The sequence below is a fragment of the Dama dama genome, chromosome 12 (assembly GCF_033118175.1).
Source record: "Dama dama isolate Ldn47 chromosome 12, ASM3311817v1, whole genome shotgun sequence".
In the NCBI taxonomy this organism is placed as follows: Eukaryota; Metazoa; Chordata; class Mammalia; order Artiodactyla; family Cervidae; genus Dama; species Dama dama.
Window position 1 is genome coordinate 23,483,518 of NC_083692.1, and position 23,103 is coordinate 23,506,620.

The 23,103-nt window shown below is 41.8% G+C and overlaps 1 protein-coding gene and 1 long non-coding RNA gene across 2 annotated transcripts in view; one reads left to right on the forward strand and one right to left on the reverse strand.

Moving 5' to 3' along the window:
* RAD51B (RAD51 paralog B) overlaps nucleotides 1–23,103 on the reverse strand; it is a 609,692-nt gene that overhangs the window by 178,526 nt on the left and 408,063 nt on the right. The gene's annotated exons all lie outside the window — the stretch shown is intronic.
* LOC133067171 (uncharacterized) lies at nucleotides 1,905–22,273 on the forward strand. The gene is made up of 3 exons (XR_009695214.1): nucleotides 1,905–2,068; nucleotides 4,894–5,348; nucleotides 21,900–22,273. It is a non-coding gene; the product is annotated as an uncharacterized LOC133067171 (long non-coding RNA).

Consider the following 23,103-nt stretch of genomic DNA (forward strand, 5'->3'; position numbering starts at 1 on the left):
ATTTAAAAACAAAAGGTGCAGGGTGGGGTAGTGGCTGGGAGCTGAAGCAATGCTGTCTGTGTCTATAACTTAAATACATGATATCAATAAAGGCAAACAGTAATCAACTTTGATTAAACAGAGTCAACTTGAGAGAGACACAAGAAGAACAGGCCCAGAATAAATACATTAAAATCGTTAAATATTTACATGGTGAGGAGGAGCAGACTTCCTTCCAAGGCAAGGCCACGTAGTGGAGATCTTCCATCATGGCCACTAAGAAGCCAACTACCGATCACATGCTACCGGCCCACAAAACGGATATCCTGGCAGGTCACACTCAATGCCAGATGACAAATAGGCCCGAGTCTCCCATACCCACTCTGGTGGCTTGGGAATGGCCACCTGGAGCACTGACCCGGGAGGAAAGGTGAGGTGGTGTCAGGCGTCTGTGTTGCTAGAGGGGATGGGGGGACACAGGGCCGCTGAGCTTGCCCACTGTCACCCGAGTGGACCATCCTGAAATTTTCTTTTCTACCATCTTGTTCACCTCTCACTTGACATCATTAACTAGTACAATCACGCCATCTTCCACAAGCATGAAACTTTAGATTTTTCAGAGCTTGTTCACAGAATGGTCTCAGTTGACCCTTACTACCTTGTGAGGGAAGCCAAAAAATAACCCAGGCAGCTGCCGTGTGTCAGAAGGGTGGGCTCTGCAGTCAGACCTCCTGGGTTTTCATGTCAGCTCCACCACCTACTGGCTGGATAGTTTCAGGTAAGATACTTACGCTCTCTCTGCCTTTCTTCAACTCTGTAATTGAATTAACAATCACATCTATTGTGGGGATAAATGACTTGGATACAAAGCACTTAAGACAGTGCCTAAAATCTAGCAGGTGCCTAAAAAAATGTTAGCTCTTTATTCTATCCACTTCAATTTTCCCAGTGAAAAAAATTGAGGCTTGTGACCTCTATATTCTATCTCTATATTTTTCACAGTTCACTCACTTGGACTATAGACCCCACCCCAAGTGCCCCAGTCTGAAATAAGCCCTTTCCTCTTCTTTAAGTTTCCACCTTTCTGGGGCCAATTTAAATCTTACCTCTTCCATGAACTCCTTCCTAACTATGCTAGCTGACACTGATCTCTCAGTTCTGAACACTCCCACCCTAGAATCAGTACCAAGTAATTCAGTATGAGAATTTTTCCCTAGTTATGTCATCCGTGTTATTCTTATCTTTCAACCTTCAGTGTAAATGCTATGAGGTTTTATGTGTTTCTAAAGAAGGGGAGGGAGAGGCAGGGAAACTAGCATCTACTGAGCACTTCCTATGTATCAGATCAGACCTTGTACCAAGTACTTTACATACATTAGCTCATTTCATCCTCATACCCCCAGTGAAGTAAACATTATTATCGTAGTTTTGAAGATGAGGAAACTGAGGTTTAGAGAAATTGAGCAATTTTCTGAGACCAAATAGCTAGCACGTGGAAGAGCCGGATTCAAACCAGATCTGTCTGGCCCTCTAGCCTACGCTGGTTCTACCACATAAAAGACTCTCAACATGAAAACTCACAGCCTCATGGATCTTTGTCGATTAATTTCTTCAGAGCCAGGCATTTGCTGATATAACACTGACCAAGTTCTGTGCTGTTTAAAGCAAAATCACATGTAAAAGAAAACTGTACAAAACGTTTGAGAATAAGACAAGCTTTCAGTGACAGGAAAAAAGCAGTCGACTGTTTGACTGCTGTCTGGTAGAGCTGGAAATATTGAGTCTTCAGGCCAGGGAGGAACCATGCTCTAGCAGGTATGGCGAGAGAAAGGACACAGACTCCTGGAGTCTATTTCTGTCTTGGCCTCTAGCCACTTTGCTAGTATTTTCACTTCTGCTAAAATGTGATGACAAGAGTTTCAGAAGAAAGGCTGCCACATAAGAGCAGAATAAGAATAGGCAGTTAGTTGGTTAAAAGTGGGAGAGCCGCAAACAACATGGATCTGGAGCAGGAGTTCACAGCTGGGACAAATTCCATTTGGGCATTTGTCTTTCCAGCCTCACGTCAATTCTTAGAGAGCAGCACTGGGTATGGAGCAATCCTTAAATCTAAATGATAATAATGTCTATGTGGTCTTTTGTTTTTTCACTCTTCATTTTTTTTTTTAAATTAAAGTATAGTTGATTGACAATGTTGTGTTAGTTTCTGATGTACAGCAAAGTGATTCAGTTATATATTAATACAAATACTTTTTTTGATTCTTTTCCATTATAGTTTACGTTTTTAAATACCCTACAAGGGTTCTCTTTCGTTTACTGAGGATTATTCACATGAGTCATTCAAGAAGCTTGTTATTTTCCTACTTGAAATGATGTTTGCATTTATTTTCAGAATGGTGACTCCATACAATGGTGGTGCTAAGTGAGAAATGACTGATTCTTATTATGTTTTGTTATCAATTCACAAAGTGTATTAGTGCCTCTGAATCCTGGAGGCCCCAGTTTTATGGTGAAGACACAGCTGGGATGGAGGTAGTAGGGAGAGAGGTTTGTTCTGGGTCTTCGAAATCATCCAGTCAAGAGGCTAGATCTGAAAGACTGCTGACCTTGGCAGGTTTGTGGATACTCCTGCAGCTCTTTAAGGGCACCATGATCTCTCTGAAAAGAAGAGACACAGGACCTGTGGGTAGTGCTATCATTTCCACATTATCTAGAGTCCCAGTGAATTCAGAATCCTGAAGCTGTGGGCAAGTCTCGTAGAAGACTTCCTGCTCCCACGAAGGTCTGGAAGGGATCACTGCTGGAAACGGGTGTCTAGGAATGGGAGGACAAGCAAGTTTTCTTCTATCTGGTTATTTACACAGTGTTCCTTCTCATGGGCTCCTCCTGCCCTCCCCAGGACCACACTGAAATGACTAAGTCTCCCTGTTGCTCCAGTGAATCCAGTCAAATAAATAAGTCAATCCTCTTTAAGTTTGTGGTCTCAACTCCTTGTTGGTTTATTGCAAAATTAAAGGGCACAGGGAGTAGAACCATCAATCAGTAACCAGCAGAGGAATAAGCTCTTTGTAGAATGTACTGAGAAGCAGGAAAGAAGATGGAAAAAATATGAAAAGAAACCTCATGAAATGGTCATTTGTTAGGAGAACAGAGGGGGAAAAAAATTCCCATTTCACATGCAGCATCGTTTTGGAAAAGTCTTATTAAAGGTTTCCTATCTCGCCAGGAGAGCAAGCATAGGAACGCAAACACGAATCCCTCAAAGTGACCTGCCACTTATTAGTGTTGGTTTCTTGTGGGTCTCGCTGTATTCCATAGACACAGCCAGAGATCATGGGGCCAAGAGGCTGGAACAGTGACTCAGCAGGCTTGGGAGAGGCAGTATTACCACTGTTTATTACAGAACAAACAAACAAATATAAACTGGCTCCCTTCGCCCTTCACCCCAACCCAACCTTCCCTTAGCCCTCTATTATTTAAAGTAAAAGCACCTAGTACCATGTCTTATAGGGAATTTTTAATAAATGCTATTTGATGAAGGTAGAACCTGAAAAGCAATATATAGTCTAGGGTTGTGTCCCCACTGGGTGCCACATACCTCACTCACCCTATTTACATAACCTCCTCGGTCCTCACTGCAATTTTATGGGGTAGATGATATTATTCTTCTACTTTGAGGATAAACATATTTAATAACGTGCCTGTGTGCTTAGTCGCTCAGTCATGTCTGATTCTTGAGACCCCATGGACTGTAGCTTGCCAGGCTCCTCTGTCCATGGGATTCTCTAGGCAAGAATACTGGAGTGGGTTGCCATGCCCTCTTCCAGGGGATCTTCCCAATCCAGGGATCAAAGCCAGGTCTCCTGCATTGCAGGTAGATTCTTTACTGTCTGAGCCACCAGGGAAGCCCAATAGTGTGCCTAGTTTATAGCAAGCAGCTGCCCCAAATCACTCTTTCAACCAGATATACCAGGTTCAAGCATGGCACCAGGAAGACTGCTGTGGCATTCTAAATCCCGCTGGAAGAAATGAAACTGGTGGTATTAGAACTAGCATAATGGTAACTCACCAGTCCTAAGTCTACCTTGCACATTTTCCACTCCAGATAAGTTCCTTCTCTGGACAACTAATATTCTTGCCCATTTCACAGGAGAGGAAAGCAAGGTGCCAAGAGGTGTAGGTAACTGTAGGCACTAATAAAAAGATGTGCCATTAGACCATAACGTGACTTTGATTCTTACCCTTGGGAAGATGTAGCTTTTGAAATATGATAATTTCTTAATGCGGAAGAATTCTTTATAACATCTCATCTAAATCTCCTTACCATCTAATGATAAGGTAGGTATTACCTCTCTTTCAATATCAGGAAAAGTGAGAAGTCTATAGTTTACAGCATATAAATGGACCCAAACCCAGGTCTTCTGACTTCAGATCCCATGTTCTTTACATTCTTTGATCCTAATGGGGAGGGTACCTTGCAGAGAGGCAGACTGATGGTAAAGAAACAGCAACCATGAAAAAGCTGGGTCTCAGATCTTTCTGGGTCTCAGGTCTTTCTGAAACAAATAGGAGCTTCTTGTGGAGTTGTGAAGACCAGTACAATGGGATCTTGGCTTTACTTCACCTCTCTAGAGAGATGACTATCTATATAGTGTTAGAACTTCTATGGTCTCTCTGAGGGCAGTCCTCCATTATTAATATGAGGCTCATTATAAGTGCTATCATGGTTTATCAAAGTGGTCCCATTCATAATTCAGCCAAGGAGTTCCCAAGAGAGGACAGAGGAAATAAGAAGTGAGAGAAAGCCACATCTGGGACTAGGCAGGTCCAGGGCAAGACTGAAAGGATGTTAAATAATAAAGCATATAATTATAGCTTTCCACTCCAGGCCTCATGATCTCTTCTCTCTCCTAGGTACCCCACAGCCTTTGTACACTCATCCTTCCCAGCACGGCAAGAGTGGAACCCCTCCCAGACTTCTTTTCCCTGCCTGCACTAGACCCCATCCCTGTACCATCTACCACTGCTCAGAAATCTGTACAGCTCTCTCTAAAGAACTGAATTTTAACTAAGTGTTAAGTCACTTTGGCTGCAGATCTTCATGTTACCAGATAGGGCCCCTGTTGCTGCTGCTGCTGCTGCTGCCAAGTCACTTCAGTCGTGTCCAACTCTGTGCGACCCCATAGACGGCAGCCCACCAGGCTCCCCCGTCCCTGGGATTCTCCAGGCAAGAACACTGGAGTGGGTTGCCATTCCTTCTCCAAGGCATGAAAGTGAAAAGTGAAAGTGAAGTCGCTTAGTCGTGTCCGACTCCTAGCGACCCCGTGGACTGCAGCCTACCAGGCTCCTCCGTTCATGGGACTCTTCAGGTAAGAGTACTGGAGTGGGGTGCCATTGCCTTCTCCGGATAGGGCCCCTATTGATGTATCTGACCTGTTGCTCTAAAGCAATGACTCTGAAGTGGTACAGGTGGGTCTTGAATCTTCAAGTTCCATGTTAATTCCTCTACACATTCTTTCCCTCCCTCTTCTGAAATAGAATATCTGGCTCTACATCTGACTGACAGATTTCCCCCATAGACACCTGAAGCATAGTTGAAATATAAGCTGAATATCTGACAAAATAATATTACTCAAGTAATTTATTAATTATTAAAATTTTAAATGTTAATAAATTGGTTATTAAATACTAACTATGGTCAGAACAAAAAGATAAGACGGCTATTTTCCTGTTAAAAAGGGGAAGTAATATGAGTAGATGAGCAAACTAGAATGAAAGGGAGCAAATAAATAATCCTTGTCATGCAGGAGTCTAGAAGATGGGGTGACATGACTTCTCACTGGGGGACTCAGGGAAAGTGTCATTTGATCTGGGCCTTGAAACACAGGCATCATTTGGTCATTGAAAGTTATGTGAAAGGTCATTCCAAATGGCAAAAGAGGCCCCAATATTGTAAGAATTTGGATCTGCAGCATATTTCAGAGAAGGGCCTTAAACTGGAATACTAGGAGTCACTCAAAACATAGTCAATCTTCATCTCTTTACAGTAACAGACCAGACATTTATATCAGGAATGTATCTGTCTTGAAAAGGAGATACTTGAAAAAATGGAAACTGATCTCCCATCTAAGAGACACTGGAGAAAACTTCCCCTCTTCATACAACTTCTCATGCCTGCACATCCTGACCTTTCAGGAAGGAGATGGCAAGGGGTCTCCACAGTACCATCCTGCCATGGAAGTTAGTTCCTACAGGAAACGGTCTTGCAGTGAAAAAACAAACACTGCAGGAGAGAGAGGGGAGGGGGGGCAAGGGCATATGTGTTTGTGTGTTTCAAACTGTAGAGCTAAGTTTCAAACTGTATTTAGAAGTTAAATTCTGCTAAAACACATCAAAGGGTATCAGGCCCCATTACAGAGGAAAGGAAAAGCCCTAATTCATATGCAACAGGGTTTAGGAAAAATCTTTATGAAAGACTTCTTAGCAAACTAGCAGAGTGAAAACTAAAACAAAACAACAACCAAAAAGTCCTCAAATGACTGCATCAGAGACCATTCTGGTAGTTTCCCTTCAATTCCCTCATGGGCAGAAGAGACCCCATTCGATTTCAGAGTTTTCCTACCCTGGAGAAAGAAGGCATTTTGAGCCAAAGCAGAGTCCTCTGATTTATTCCACTCCTTAAAAAAATCTATTTTTTTTTCCTGTCAGTTGCGTTTCAACATGACTGACAAACTTTTCCACTTTTCTGTTTATGTTCTCTAAGCCAACAGTAAAGGTCAACTATGGTTCAGATAAAAACGTTAATCCATATAACATATAAGCACATTGATTTCATGTAAATTTAGTCAGTTATTTAGTAGTACATGTGAGTCACACAGAAGTCCCCTTGACCCCAACCTAGACTTGGGAATAAGGAAAATAAAACAACCCTCTGGGAGTAAACTACGTAATCAGCACTTACTGGCTCAAAGCAGAATTACACAGCAGAAGGACAGGCTATGTGCTCCATAAAATAACGGATCTAGGCAATAATCTTCAGTAGATGACCATTAGGTAACCATAAGGTCAAAAGCTGATAGGGAAGTTAGCAATAGACTGATGAGGCTATCATCCTCTGAATCCACTGATCAATTTAATCATCATTAAAGGCGGTACAACCAGACATTATTTCCGTATGACAATAAAACTGCAAGTACATAGCACCACCTATACAATATTTTGCCGAAAAAATCCAAACCCTAATCTAATAACCACTAGTTTATAGGATATGGAAGAACAAGTTAAATGACACCATGACAAAGCCATCAGCCAATCACTAGAAAATATGGCACTCTATATTCAATTTCGCCAATGAATCAATGTCACAAATAAAGCTGGAGGGAGTGTCACAGATTAAAAGAAAGGGAATGTAACAACCAAATACAATTTGTGGACCTTATTTAGATCTTTATTCAAACTAAACAACTATAAATGGACACCGTCAAGGCAATCAGGGGCATCTGAATATGGGCTGGGTATTACAGGATTTAATGAACTGTTCATTTTACTAGGTGTGATAAAGGCATAGCAGTTATGGTTTCAAATGCCCTTATCAATTTAAAGAGGCAGGGTGGGTGGAGAAATATGTTCCAGAGACAAAATTAAAAATACATACAAGAGAGGAAGGAAGGAAACATAATAACAGTACATTTTAGAAGCTCACCATTGGCATAATAATGTAAGTGTTAAATATGATTTTAACTAAATATATAAGATATAAGCATACAAGAAGGAAGAGAAAATAAGTTTTCAGTGGTCATTTCCACAGATGTCATCTTCAATAGGAAAATAATAGTAATTTGAATATACAATTTAGAAATGTGGGAGTAACTAGCAGAATCAGCAAGGAAAGAATGAAACACAATTATGCTATAATGATTTGAAAGTGCCTGCTACCAGAAAGAAAGAATCAAAGGGGAGAAGTGGACACAGGGTGGGACATGCTGTTTTTCAATATAAGTATTATATGATTATTAGATTTATAAAACAGTATATGTTTCACTCCGATGAAAGACAAAATGTAAATTAAAACATACATCAGAATGACGTGGGGAAGACATTAGTCAGCCAAAAATTAATAAAAAGGATAGTGAGAGGCAGAGGACCTAAACAGTCATCTTTCTAAAGATATACAGATGGCTAACAGGCACATGGAAAGATGCTCAACCTTGCTAATTATTAAAGAAATGCAAGTCAAAACTACAGTGAGGTATCACCTCACACCAGTCACAATGACCATCATCAAAAAGTTCACAAAAAATACAGGCTGGAAAGGCTGTGGAGAGAAGGGAACCCCTCCTACTGTTGGTGGAAAGGTAAATTGGTACAGCCACTATGGAGAACAGTATGAAGTTTCCTTTAAAAATTAAAAATAAAACATACAATTCAGCAATCCCACTCCTGGGCATATATCTGGAAAAGACTCTAATTCAAAAAGATGCATGCACCCCAATGTTTATGGCAACACAGTTTACAATAGCCAAGACAAGGAAGCAACATAAGTGTTGCTTCACACACAGTAAAAGAGAAATATATTCAATGAAATACTACTCAGCCATAAAAAGAATGAAATAATGCAATTTGTAGCAACATAAATGGATTTAGAGATTATCATACTAAGTGAAGTAAGTCAAACAGAGGAAGACAAATTTCCTATGATATCACTTATATGTGGAATCTTAAAAAAAAATGATGCAAATGAACTTATTTACAAAACAGAAAGTGACTCACAGACATAAATTTATAGTTACCAAAGGGGATCATGGGAGGTGGTGGGAAAGAGGGAAATTAGGAGTTTGTGATCAGCAGATACAAACTATTATATATAAAATAGATAAACAAAGACCTACTGTACTGAACTAAATTCAATATCTTAGACTAACCTATAATGGAAAAGAATCTGAAAAAGAATATACATACATATACAAGTATTCTGTGTGTGTGTGTATTACTGAATCACTTTGCTATACACTTGAAACTAATAAAACACTGTAAAGAAACAATACTTCATTTTTTTTTTTTTTAAAGGATAGTCAGAGAAACAAATGGTGGCAGTACTGATTCCAAACCCAACTAAAGCTGCCAGACCCCTGGTATTTGGGACCCCTCCCCTCTTCGTGAGCATAGATCACTTGACAAGGAGGGCTAGACTGTGGGGATGGACGCAGCAGGCTAACAGCTCCTGATACCATAACCCTCTGAATCACTTAACCCCTTGATCAATTCCATACTTACCAAAGAATCTGCCAATAACTTGATTTCTCATTTATAATTTGCCTTAAAGGGGAAACATGCTAGATAGACAGGCGTGGCTCTTCAATGAATAGAACAGCTTTCTTTTTCATCACAAAATGAATAATTTGGCACTCTACTTTCCTAATTTGGTCCCTCTGAGCCCTGGGACCAAGAACAGGCCAGCTCCTCCTGAGTGTGACAAGCTCTGGGTCAAAATGTGGGCCAAGGCCAGATCACCAGATAAAGCCCACCTTGTCAAACCGCCAGACTTTGGCCAGCAGCTTCCTCCTCAGAAGCTGCCCCAGCTGCAGTGTCCATTCACCACAGGACCCTGGGCACTTTCACAACAACCCAGTGAATCCTTATTATTTCCCTACATTACACTAAACAGTGGAGAGGCAACTGTGTCTGACCACTTCCAGGAAGATGCAGTGGACATTTGTGGCTCTTTTCAAGCAAAGATATTCCTCACCATGCACTTTCAGGACCCCACAGGGCACTGTGAGGAGAAGCTGAAGTACCAAGAGATTTCTAAATACAGGAAATGTTCATAAATATAGTAGTAGGATATTCTGATTTTTATAAAGAAACATAATAATAAACATTACTGAGTACGTTCAAAGTGCCCTAATAGGGCTTTTCTGGTAGTTCAGCTGGTAAAGAATCTGCCTGCAATGCAGGAGGCCCTGGTTCGATTCCTGGGTCAGGAAGATCCCCTGGAGAAAGAATAAGGCTACCCACTCCAGTATTCTTGGGATTCCCTGGTGGCTCAGATAGTAAAGAATCTGCCTGCAATGTGGGAGACCTGGGTTCAACCCCTGAATTGGGAAGATCCCCTAGAGAAGGGAAGGGCTACCCACTCCAGTAATCTTGCCTGGAGAATTCCATGGACAGAGGAGCCTGGCAGGCTACAGTCCATGGGGTTGTAAAGAGTCAGACACGACTGAGCGACTAATACTACACAGAATAACTCATTCAGTCCTCACAAAACCCTGTGGTGTGGAAACATTCTGTTTTTATTTCCATTATTAATTTACAACAGTGGAGAATAAAACACAGTGAGGTTGAATAATCTGGCCAGGGTCACATGGATTCCCACTGGAAGCATACAGTCAAAGGGTTTGGATGATGTGAAGTGTCTTGCTGAGACTCATACTGCAAGTGAAGATTAGAGGTGGGAGGAAACATCTCTCATAAAAGCAGGTGGAAGCTGATGGAACCCTGGAAACGGCACAGTCTCCCAAACCCACAGCTGCTGGAGCCAATTCCATTGGCTGCAAATGTGCTCACTCAACACCCAAGTTATATGAAGTCACCCTGAAGATCACTGGGTGGAGCAGTGCCCCTGTGGCAACTCAAACGAAAAATTCAAAAATAACCCTTGAAATCCAAACAGAATTGATTACAGATCAAAGAAGGGGCTATGGCACATAAAAAATGTTCGCTGTTCCATTGTAAGTTGAAACAAGTACATTACAAAGATAACAAGCATGTGCTTTACTCTCCCTAAAGAAGTGGAATGCAAAGGAAATGGCCACATCAACTTAGAAGATTCCCAAGGTTCTACAAGCATGCTCTTTTCCCAAACCTACCATTTATTGAGCAGTTACTTTGTGTAAGCAATAAGGCTAACTTTACAAACATTATTATCACCATCCTCCAAACCATTCAACTTACCAGATCCCTTCCTACGAGTTTTATACGGATTAGCTTCTTACCACTATCCTATGAGGTAGGCCAGGGTATGATATCCATTTGACATGCGAAGAAGGTGAGCTTTGAGAGTTTATCTAAAAATTGCACAAGGTACTGGGAGAGCCAGTACCTGAAGATAAAGCCCAGACTCCAGGTCTACAGGAATGCAAAGCCTTGTCTCATAACCATCAAGTCATGTTGCCTTTTTCTCTCTTCCGATCTTTACAACATACCTCCAAGGTTAGTGCTACAATTCTTACTTTACAGATGAGAAAATTGAGACTCAGAGAGCTTAAATCACTTTCTGAAGACATAGAGCTGGTAAGTTGCAAAGCTGGGGTTCAAATCCAGAATCATTTGACTCCAAAGCTCAAGCTTTTCATCACGACACTACATCATCTCTCCTTTTGCTGGGCTGTTAGCTCATTCATAAAAGGACTCTGTATCAAGACTTAACTACACACCAGGCACCATTCTAGGCTCTTCAGATACACAGTGAGTAAAACAGCTAGAAATCCTTGCCCTTGAGGAATCTATTTTATGGCAGACAACAGAGGCATACAATGAACACAGTAAGTGGTAAAGAATACAGCATGTCCAAGACTAATCATTTCTAGGAGAAACAAATCAGAGTAAAGGGGATTTAGTAAAAGGTGTCAGAACAGGCTGTGATTTTAAACCAAATGGGCAAGAGAGGCTTCATGGGAAAGGAGAAATATGGACTTGAAGGTGCTGAGGCAGCAGGCATGTGAGTATCAGTCAGTTCCCTATCTCCACACCAGAAATCTTTAAAGAGAAATCCTCTATCCCTTTAACATCTTATCTCATGTGGAAACACCAAGAAAGCAGAAAAGTTCAAAAGCCAAGGGCCTTTGCTTGGCCTCCTAAATTGCCAAAAATGTGTAGTGCAAGGTGACAAGCAAATACGCACAGAGCTCATCCACCATTACAGATGGAAATGGGAAGGTTGGTTGACTGTGTAGAGGCAAGGGGGAAAGAGGAGGGGCATATATTTAACCTATAAAGAATGAGCTCCCAAAGTAAGCAGCTTTCCCAGGCAATCTGGATGATGTCTTCGTCAAGCTCTCAGCCTACACATGTTAGCATTATACAACTATTCCCATAAAACTGCTTGGCATAGCAGCCAAAGACCAGCTGAACCCCTGTGACCTAAATGTGATATCTCCAGCAAAACCTACGAGACAAGCTCCATTACACTTTCCAAGAGTTCACAAGGCCTAGGCAATCCTGCTGTAAGAACTTATTACAGGGGCAGGGTCACCCGGGAGTTCAGTCTATGTCTGTGGGAAGTTACAGAGATAATTTCTTAATACAAACAAAAAGAGAATCCCTCTATTAGCAAAGTCCTATGAAGCTATCCCTCTATTCTCAAATTTCGAACAAGAAACACCTAAAGCTAGGCACTCAGTTCTGGTACTTGCCCTCCTCTATGAATGGTTCCTGGTTGAACCATCTTCCCCTTCCAGTTCACAAGTACTTTTCTTTGACTATATCTGAGGATACAGCAGTGTGTGTGTGTGTGTGTTTGTGTGTGTGATGTGTGTGCACGCGCGTGTGCTCAGTCACTTCAGCCATATTCAACTCTTTGTGACCCTATGGACTATAGTCCGCCAGGCTCCTCTGTCCATGGGATTCTCCAGGCAAGAATACTGAAGTGAGTTGCCATTTCCTCCTCCAGGGGATCTTCCTAACCCAGGGATTGAACCCACATTTTTTATGTCTGCTTACATTGGCAGGCGGGTTATCACCAGGGCCACCTGAAAAGCCGCAAGGATACAGCAGTATATATCCTGCATTATCTCCTCTATTGGGTTAGATCACAGAGTAACTCACAAAGTAGGGGAAGTGAAGCAGCAGTTTGGTTATGGAAGTTAAGACTGAAAGTTATTACCAGACTTAACGCTAGTAAAGTCTTACAGACTATTTGAAACTTATTCCTACTTTTGATTTCCTTGTTGACCAATGGAAAAAAAGAGAGTCGTTCGAGAACAGCTGTTTCAATTGGCAGCTGTGTAGGATCAACTGAGCAGCAAAACCCAGGGCCCTGATCCAGGACCTGCGCTCCAGCAGCAGATCACACTGCCGTTCATGATGCAGTTTCTGCAAAAGAAATGAGAGAGCGAGCGAAGGGAAAGCCAAGAGAGACGGAAATAAATTCAGATTCCATCCCTCACTGAGTAACATGTTATATGTTCATGGAGCCCCGCTGGGTGATAACAGAGCAGGACTAATTAAGCCTCCATCTGCCCTGTGGAGGGAGCGCCCATGCTAGCCAGGGTCCAGCAACATACAAGAAAACCAGAGATGGGTCGGACATTTCAGATATGATGAGTGACATAAGGGAAACAGTACTGTGTGGGGGCTACTGATGGGATGGTCAGGGCACGCCTGTCTGAGAGATGGCACTTGGGCAGAGATCTGAGTGGCTCTGGGGCAGCACAGAGTTCAGGGCAGAGAGTCCCAGGCAAAAGATGGGTGCTAAGGTCCTGAGACAGAAACCAACTTGGAGTGCTCTGAGAAGCCAAAGAAGACCCATGTAGCTGAAGGTTAGAAAGGTGGGCAAGGTAGACTCAGACAGCGCCTTGTAGGCCAGTACAAAGATTCTGGGTTTGAATTTAAAGGTGGTGGGAGGCCATGAGTGGGTTTAAAGTAGGGGACTGACATGATCTGGTTTATGTTTTAAAGTGTGATGATTCTGAGGAAATAAAACTCCACCTCTGTATCCCCCTTGTGAAATTTTATGTTCTATGAAATCCACTTCAGATATTCATGAGTTCACTCCCTCTTGTTTGAAAGAAAGGGAGGGCGAGAGGGAGGTAGAAAGGAAGGAAAGGAGAAGGGAAGAAAAGTATCCATTAAGACTCTTCAGGCTGCTAAGAATTGAGAGAGGTGTAGGGACTTCAATACAGGGTCTCAAAAACACAGCACAATAGGAGAAAGACCCATTATGGGTGTAGACTGGAGCCAGGGGAGTGTTCTCATGCCCCATCTTCTCAGGGGGACCAGAGAGTGAGACCTGGGAGGAGAAGGTATCTGATCACACTGTTCCAGCAGATTCTTAACAGTAGTGATGGCCCTGAAGCAGAATATTTCTAGCTGGCAACACTTGCAAAGAATTCCAGTTCATCCAAGGCAGGATATGGTCTCATTCTATCGTCAAGTCATTATTACCTCCCTACCAAATACAGAGCAGGAATAGAAAAAGATGAAAAAGTGAATACTGTGTACATTACAGATGCAATGTGCCTTTGAGGATAAGAAAAGCTCACAGGGAAGACAGAAGGAAGAGGGAAAAGATGCACAGTGGTACAGGGCTTCCTTCACATGTATGGAGATATTTAAAGACAGCGCTCAGTCGCAGGTCTTTGGATATCTGGTCCATCACTGTCTCAGATGACTGCACTCACAAGGCCCATGGTTTATAATTCTAATTGTGACAAGACATGATCAGACATTCTGGAGGAATGTATATCTCCTCCTGCTGCTGCCCCCTAAAAGACAAAGGTCATCCATAAACAGCCACTTGGCTGAATCCACTTCAGTAAACGCAATCTCTTCCAAACCACCATTAGTTTCGCTTCCCTATGGGGAAGCTACAAAATGTACATGAGAGGAAGTGAGAGTGACCAGCTGGTGATCATTTGTCTTTTTTGGAAATGCACCATCTACATGTGATATATATATGCATACACAGAGGCGAATGGCAGCATGGTGTGTATGGTTGTGAGCGAGGGTGTGTGCACACATATACCTATGCATTCTAACAGCTCCTCCAAGAGAAATAAGCAAGATCTAAATATGTCTACAAAGTGTCTAAAGTGATCTCTCCCAGAAAGGGAAGATAAAATTGGTCTGTTTTCTCTGGCCAACAAGGAAAGCAATTCTCTTGTTGCTTGCCCACAGAGAAACATTAGAACTCAGTCAGAGGCTTTAGTTTATATGTTAGTCTCTACCTTCCACTCAAACAATTTCCAATAAAAATGGCCCTTGGGTCACTTGTTTAAAACGACAGCAATATATAATGGGAGTTGATAGTCTACACTGAAGCCCTTGGCACATGACTTGACATCTGAAGAGTTCAGTTTTAGCCGTGTGAAATGGGAACTGTAAAACCGACACTCCTCAGAGCCAGGCCAGTGGGAGTGTGTGCATGAAGCAAACTATTTAATTTATTGTGAGAAAGCATCGTGAACACAGCAAAAAAAAAAAAAAAAAAAAAAGAATATTTTATATCATATTCATACTCAGTGTGATTTATATGATCAATCTGATGTTAACTCAGATATATCAGCTGAGTTATAGTCCTCTATGGTTAACTAGAAAGACATGAGACTGAATTCTTGTCCCATGAGCCAACTATTTCAAAGACAATTTTCTCTACTGTGAGGAAGATTTGCCTTCATGGGTCTGCACAGGCACCACATGAGCTCTGGCATGGAAATTACTCCATAAAATGGCTTATATCTAGAAGTGCCGTCTTTTTGATTAGCTTTAATATTTGCTAAATAATCCTTCAAGTTCTTACTTAATTCTCATCTATTATCTCTTTGGATTTTTATAGCAATCTTTCGAGGTACACAGAAATGTTATTACTATACTTATTAATATGGTAAAACTGAGATTCAGAGAAATTCCTGGAATTGTACTTTCTAAAGGAGGTAGGATTCTAATCCTAAATTTTGCCAATGTCCAATAATCATCATCTCTGCAAAAAATCATCATTATCCAGCAAAATACGAATTAAAATGAAACTTTGGCAAAACTACAGCATCAGAAGGCAAATCAGTGTTTGCCTGAGGCTGTGGGAGGGGACTGACTGCAAGGTAACATGAGGGAACTTTTGGGGGTGATGAAAATGTGGTTTTTAGGTGTACATGTTTATCAAAACACATCAAATCATACCCTTTATTGTATATAAATTTAAAAAATTTGAAATATATGATGTTAATATAATCTCCCAATTTTACTTTTCTAGAAACAAGATTGCTCTTCATTATTCTCTTTCTACTGCCTATATCTAGAAGACTATCTCCTTGAATGTCCCTGTGGTAAACAAGTCCTGTTATTACTTCCTTAATGTTAAATGCAATGACATTCTAGGTTTGCATAGGGGAATTTTCTTTTCATATAATACTATTTGTATTTGCCTTACCTTGGTTGCCTAAACTGGGGTATGTTTTTAATATTTGTGGTTGTCACAGTGTTTCTGTGATTAGGGCTACTCTAGGGATCTGAATAAGCTGGATTGTTCATATTTGGAGCTCAAAATTGAAAAAAGGAACATTTCCAAAGAGCAAAAAAAAAAAAAGTAATTTCTTTCTTGAGAGCATAATCTACTTCCCCTTTCCAAATTGCTTTTTACCCAGCTGAAGAGCAAACAGGGTCACTGGAAGAACACAGAGGCAGGATTCTATGCCTACTCTTCCAGGTCAGGGTGCCTAGTGAGAACTTAAGGCTTTAGTCTCCCTGCTTTGGAGCCGATTTGGAATTCTGATTCTGCTTCCCCAGAAGATGGGTCCTCTATCTCTGCAGCTCTGCACAATATATACAACTACATAAATAAATGGTTAGATGATGTGTTCAAGAAAACAGTAACATTTATATCTTTTCACAGCATTTTACAAAATGCTTTCATATTTATTAGTGCACTTGAGGCAACAACTTTGTAAAGTCAGTGCTATTCTTAATCCTATTTCATAAAGATATCAAAGTCACTGGGAATATGTGCGGTTTGTCAAAAGACACTCAGCTCTTAAGTGGTGGAATCAGAATTTTGTTTCATAGCCTGTCCTCTGCTCGTTTATACCACATTGCCTCTGATAACTTCACTTAGATCAAAAAGCCATCTGCCTTCCAGAGAAGGAAGTACCTAAACGCCTGTTTCCAAGACTGCAAACACTGATCACTTTGCTAGACAAGGACTTTCTCATGAGTAGGGAAAGAGATAAAGAATAAACACAATAGGATCATCCATCTGCCATCCACAAACCCAAAAGGTATACTTTATCCTATTTGGTGGCACTTCAGTTATAGTGCATTTCCAATATCACTATATTTATAATCCACATTTTGCTGAACACGATCATATTCATCCCTCAAAACACCAGCCATCCACTCCCTCCTCTATGAGTACTTCCCTGATCTTCCAAAGGAATTATTTTCTCTTTCTACTTGATTCATACCAATAGAATAGCACTTAACTATCTTATTCTACAGCCAATTATTTTCATCCCAGTCTGTCCTACTGGTCTGAAAGTGAAGTTGCTCAGTCATGTCAGACTCTTTGTGACCCCATGGACTGTAACCTACCAGGCTTCTCAGTTCATGGGATTTTCCAGGCAAGAGTACTGGAGTGGGATGCCATTTCCTTCTCCAGGGGATCTTCCCAACCCAGGGATCAAACCACATTGTAGGCAGATGCTTTACCCTCTGAGCCACTGTCTGAGGACACCTTAAACACAAGGACCATTAGCTCAATCACCTCTGTGCCATTGGCACAGCACCGGATACATGGCAGATCCTATGGAAATGATTGCTGAAAACTCACTATGGGACCTAGTAATTATTTCTGATGTTCTTAGCCAAAAATGGGCTTCCTGGGCAGCTCAAATGGTGAAGAATCTGCCTGCAATGAGGGAGACCTGGGTTCGATCCCTGAATTGGGAAGATCCCCTGGAAAAGGGAATGGCAATCCTCTCTAGTATTCTTGCCTGGAGAATTCCATGGACTGAGGAGGCTGGAAGGCTACAGTCCATGGGGTCGCAAAGAGTTGGACACAACTGAGCGACTAACACTTTAGCCATAAATGAGTAATGAATCTTAACAGACAAAACTTTACTAAGGCCAAATCACTGTCCCAAAGACACAGTAGCTCTGCCATTATAATGCTACTTAAACATATAAATACAGCTCAAGAATTCTGTTTTAACCACTGATAAAAGTTACCACAGGTGTCTAGTTCATAAAGATTTATTCACTCCAGACATCAGGGTAATAGAAAGCTCTATCAGTAAAGTGAACTGGATACAGAATAGGAAGCTGAAATCCAAGACTATCCCACTCATTCCAAGACATCTGGTCACTTGGACACTGTTCTACCCAATCCACTTGACCTAGATTATCCCATTTATTTCACGCCAAACCCTGTGGTAAACATATGCCATCATAAAGGTTGAGTTCAGAGAGGTCTGAACTCAAAGGTCTTCAGACTCTATATTTCATGTTTTTCCCAGTATTCAATCTCCAGAGATATACCTTCAATTTGAGATAAGTAACACACAGACAAGGCAGATGAGAAGTGGTAAAGGAGATTAAAACACAAAGTGAACAACTCTCTCTTACTTCCTGACAACCATTCTCTTTGAATCCTGAAAACTTCTAACATCTTATTCAGTACTCTGAAATGTCTCCAAACTGACCTCTGCCTCCTGCCCCTGACAACCATCATAAGGCTCCATTAAAGTTCCAATAACCAACTTGTATCCACTTTCCCTCTCTTCTCTTTCCTAGTCTATGGAAAGGCAAATACCCTACAAGATACCTCCTGCACGTCTGGAATTCCCTACAAATTGCTAAGGCCCCTGATATTCCATAGTATCAATTATTGGATCATCCCAACCTTCTCACAAACCCCTATCCTTCCAAAAACTACCCACTCAGAAATTTTCCCTTCTATTCTACTCTGGTAAACTCTAAGACTATAAACTTCTGATATATATCAGAAGTCTGGTTCCATCCCTGGATGTAAGTCCAGGAGAATGTGCATGTGTGTGTGCTAAGTCGCTTCAGCTGTGTTCGACTCTTTGTGACCCTATGGACTGTAGTCCGTCAGGCTCCTCTGTCCATGGGATTCTCCAGACAAGAACACTGCCATGGGTTGCCATGCTTTCCTCCAGAGGATCTTCCCAACCCAGAGATTGAACCCGCATCTCTTGGGTCTCCTGCATTGGCAAGTGGGTTCTTGACCCACCTGGGGTGGTGCCACCTGGGAAGCCCGCCAGGAGAACAGGGCTAGTCAAAATTGTCCTACTCACTTAGGAGCTATCATCCTAGATAAACAAAATATTCACTGATACTCTAAGCAGCACGTGCTGGTCCGTAGAACTCTATCCACTGTTTTCAGTGAATTTGGATGAAGTGGCAGGAAAGTCATGAATTAGAGAATAGGTCTGCAGATCCATCTCAAAGGTTGGGCAAAGTGGGACAAAGGCTCACCCCTGTGTTTGAGGGGGGCTTGGCTGTTCTCCAGAAGATAAGTATAAGTTAGTGAGAAGATAAGCACCCAAAAGGTGAAATTTCCATAGAAAATAAATTTGCTGCTGACAGTCTCTTTGCACAATGCTTCTTGGCATCCCTTGTATGTACTATACACTGTTTATGATTTTTTCTTTCTGGTTTCTGATGATCAAGGCTGCCATGAGTGCTCATTTGAACCAGATGTTTTCCACAAGAAAATGTCAGATGAGGGGGAAGGGCTAGACCCATTATGAAAGAACGTAGGCCCTACAACCTGCCTCCTCCAGGAGACTGCAGATTTGACTCAGGTTTCCGAATCGAAAGCCTGACAGATTCTTTTTCGTTTACAGTAAAATGTAGTTTGTGTCTTCAGATAACAACTAATTGTTAAGAAAAAAAAACATTGTGAAATATATTAATCTTTGTCATATATGTAATCAATATGAGCAAAATAAATTTAAAATGTAAAATTAGAATTAAGTATTCATAATGAATATTATTATAAGATTGAAATTCAGAAATGTCATTTAAATTTTCATTGAAAATACATTGTTAATGTCACTGGGGCTATCTGCCCTGGGAATCCTCATTCCAGGTCTTCCCTGGCTTCTATGAAATAAGAAATTTCACATTTTTGCAAATAAACAGTTTCTGTTGGGTTTTTCTCACTTGCAACAAAGTCTTGATCAAAATGGTGTACTATGCATTAGAATCTTTTGTGTTCAAACTCCCTTGGTAGACCCATTTGTTTTACAGGCAACCTGCAAAAACCTGTGGGAAAGTGCTTGAAGACAATGCTATCTTCAACCCTCACAACTGAGGCTCAGAGACTCGCTCAAAAATAAATGGCTCTCTACTCAGTGATCTGTGGTGACATAGAAGGGAAGGAAGTCTAAAAAAGAAGGAATATATGTATATGTGTGGCTGGTTCACTTTGCTATACAGCAAAAACTAACACAATATAGCTGTGTGTGTACAATCATAGAATATAGTTGTGTGTTTACAACAATAGAATATAGTTGTAAAGCAACTATGTTTCAATAAAAATTTTTTTATAAAAGTAAAAAAAAAAAAAAGAATAGCTGAGAGTCCTGGAGAGGATTCCAATCCAGGCTGGTAAGACTCAGAACGCCGTCTATGTCCTCAAGGAGTAGGTAAGGGAGCCAGTGAAAATCCCACAGTAGGGATTCTGAATATAAGTGTCAACTGCACTTTAGTGAAAAGCTTAGGTGGTGCACTGGGATAGGTTGTTTATCTTTCCTGGTGGTTCAGTCAGCAAAGAATCCACCTGTAATGTGGAGACCTGGGTTGGGTTGGGAAGATGCCCTGGAGGAGGGCATGGCAACCCACTCCAGTATCCTTGCCTGGAGAATCCCATGGACACAGGAGCCTGGCGGGCTGACGTCCACGGGGTCACAAAGAGTCATATAAGACTGAGTGACTAAGCACACCTACCAAATCTGAAAGTTCTGTGCATCTGAATGGACAGATGTGGCCTTGGGGTTTGGGAAGGGCTGGGAAGGGAGTGGGGAGAGGTGCTGGGGGGAGGGCAGCAGCCTGGGAAAGGGGCTGCAAGGGTCACACAAGTTTGACTTTCACTCTGCTCCACCCCTAGTATCTCAGGTCCCTCCCATCTGACACTGCCCCAGTCACAGAACCATGAAAGGTTGAACTTGCTCCTAAAAACTCAGATCCTAAATCCTCCTGCTTCCCTGTCTCTTCTTTCCAACACTATTTCTTTTTCCATCCACTCTGTCTGTAGGGGCACAGGTACATATTTGCGCGTGCACATGCGCGCACACACACACACGCACACCCACACACAGGCAGCGATGCTCACAAGGAACAATGCACTGTAGCGTTGTCCTAAGGTGAAGGGCTTCTAGGGGAAAGGTGTCATGCCACCCAGCAGGGTCTACTCCTGCATCACTTGGATGGCCCTGAGCCCTGCACTTACTGGAAGGAACAGTCTCACCCAGGAACCACCCATCAGCCCCGCTTCCCTGCCTGACCTTGGAATCCCTGGCCCACCACCTCTGACCTGACATTCCCTTGTTCAGCTCTCTTCTGTTTTAATCTCCTAAGTTCCTTCTGCCTCATCCCTCTTCTACTCACAAAGCCCAGGATCAATCCTATACCTGTCACTGGTTTGGGGGTGAGGAATGAATATGAGTCCCAGTTATGTCTACCCCATTGGGATGAGTTGGATTTTCAAGTATCTAATACAGAGGGTCATATTTGCCCAGGGATTGTCCTCTATAGTTAGCATCTGAGGCAAAATTTACATAGTCAAAATTACCCTGGAAAATCCCTTAAACCTCCCAGTAAAAAATATAGGGTTTTGCAGTTACGACACTGCACAGTAATATGTGTATACAGTAATATGCATAGCATATAATTAAAATTACAAGTGCAAAATACAATTCTGCAGTATTTTTAATTATATACATGAAAGACAGCGCCAAGTTGAACTTGAATAAATTAACTGGGCCACTGATGCTCCTCGGCCTCTTTCACCCCCAACTCCCACAGGCTTTCGCACACTTCTAAATAGGCTTAAGGGCTCCATTTACATGAAAAGACAGACAGCTCCGGGAACCTTTGAGGCCTTCTCTTAAGGTACACAATCACCACAAAAGAATAAGGGAGAGCATTCTTTCACACAGATCTCTTTTCCTGTTTTTGCCTTGTGGCAGGAACAAAAGAAGATTTCTAAAAGAGAAAGCCGGTAAGAACTGCAGGCAATAACTTCTACACCAGGCTGTGAAAGATGCCCAGTTTCAGATGCTTCCTGGGGCTGCCACGTCCACCGCACTCAACCTGGAGGGAATGTAAGGGTCTTTCAAACCAACTGGCCCAAGGTATCTGAAGGATGAACTAGCCTAAAGAGAAAATCAATTCTAAGAAGCCAGGCAGAATGAACTGGAAAGGGCATTTGAACTAAAACATGGGGTAAAACAAATAAATGTTACCAGAGACACTGAAGGATTAATGGAAGCTGAATAATTTTTGTAAAAGTGCTTATGGTGTCTAAAGAACTCATTCTTCAAGTATATCTTTTAATATAGCATCAGTAATTGTTTATCTTAGCTGTTGAATATTCCTGTAAATGTGAGAAAATAAGTTTATCCCTGTATCATTATCCCTACTTTCCTCCTCTCCTCCCTACTTCCTCCCCCTCCCCACATATACGCACACAAGGTCTCAGTCACTCAAGCTTGCACCAACCCCAGGGCCTTTGCACCAGCTATTTCCATCTATCTTGAGTATGTTCTCCTCAGTTCTCCCTGTGACTGGATCCGTCATCATTTAGGTCTCAGCCCAGATTGAGTCCTCAAAGAAGCCTTCTCTAACTACCCACTTTTAAAAAAAATATTTATTTTACTTATTTATTTGGCTGCCAGGTCTTAGTTATGAACGTGGATCTAGTTCCTCAACCAGGGATAGAACCCTGGCCCCCTGCATTGGGATCACAGGGTCTTAGTCATGGGACCACCAGGGCAGTCCCTCTAATCACCCATTTTACAGCAGTCAGTCTCTCCAGTCTCGCTACATGTACCTGTCTTCTCCCTGTTTGTAGTGGTTTAATCGCTAAATTTTGTCCGACTGTTGAGACCCCATGGACTGTAGCCTGCCAGGCTCCTCTGTCCATAGGCAAGAATAGTGTAGTGGGTTGCCATTTCCTTCTCCAGGGGATCTTCCCAACAAAGGGATCAAACCCGGGACTCCTGCACTGCAGCAGATTCTTTACGATTGAGCTATGAGGGAAGCCATGACAAGCGATGACAAGGTTCTATTTACCTTGTCATATTTATCACTATCGGAAAATATCTCATTTATTTATTATTTTGCTTAATGTATGAATCCCTTCATTGGAATGTAAGCTCCTTGAAGACAGAA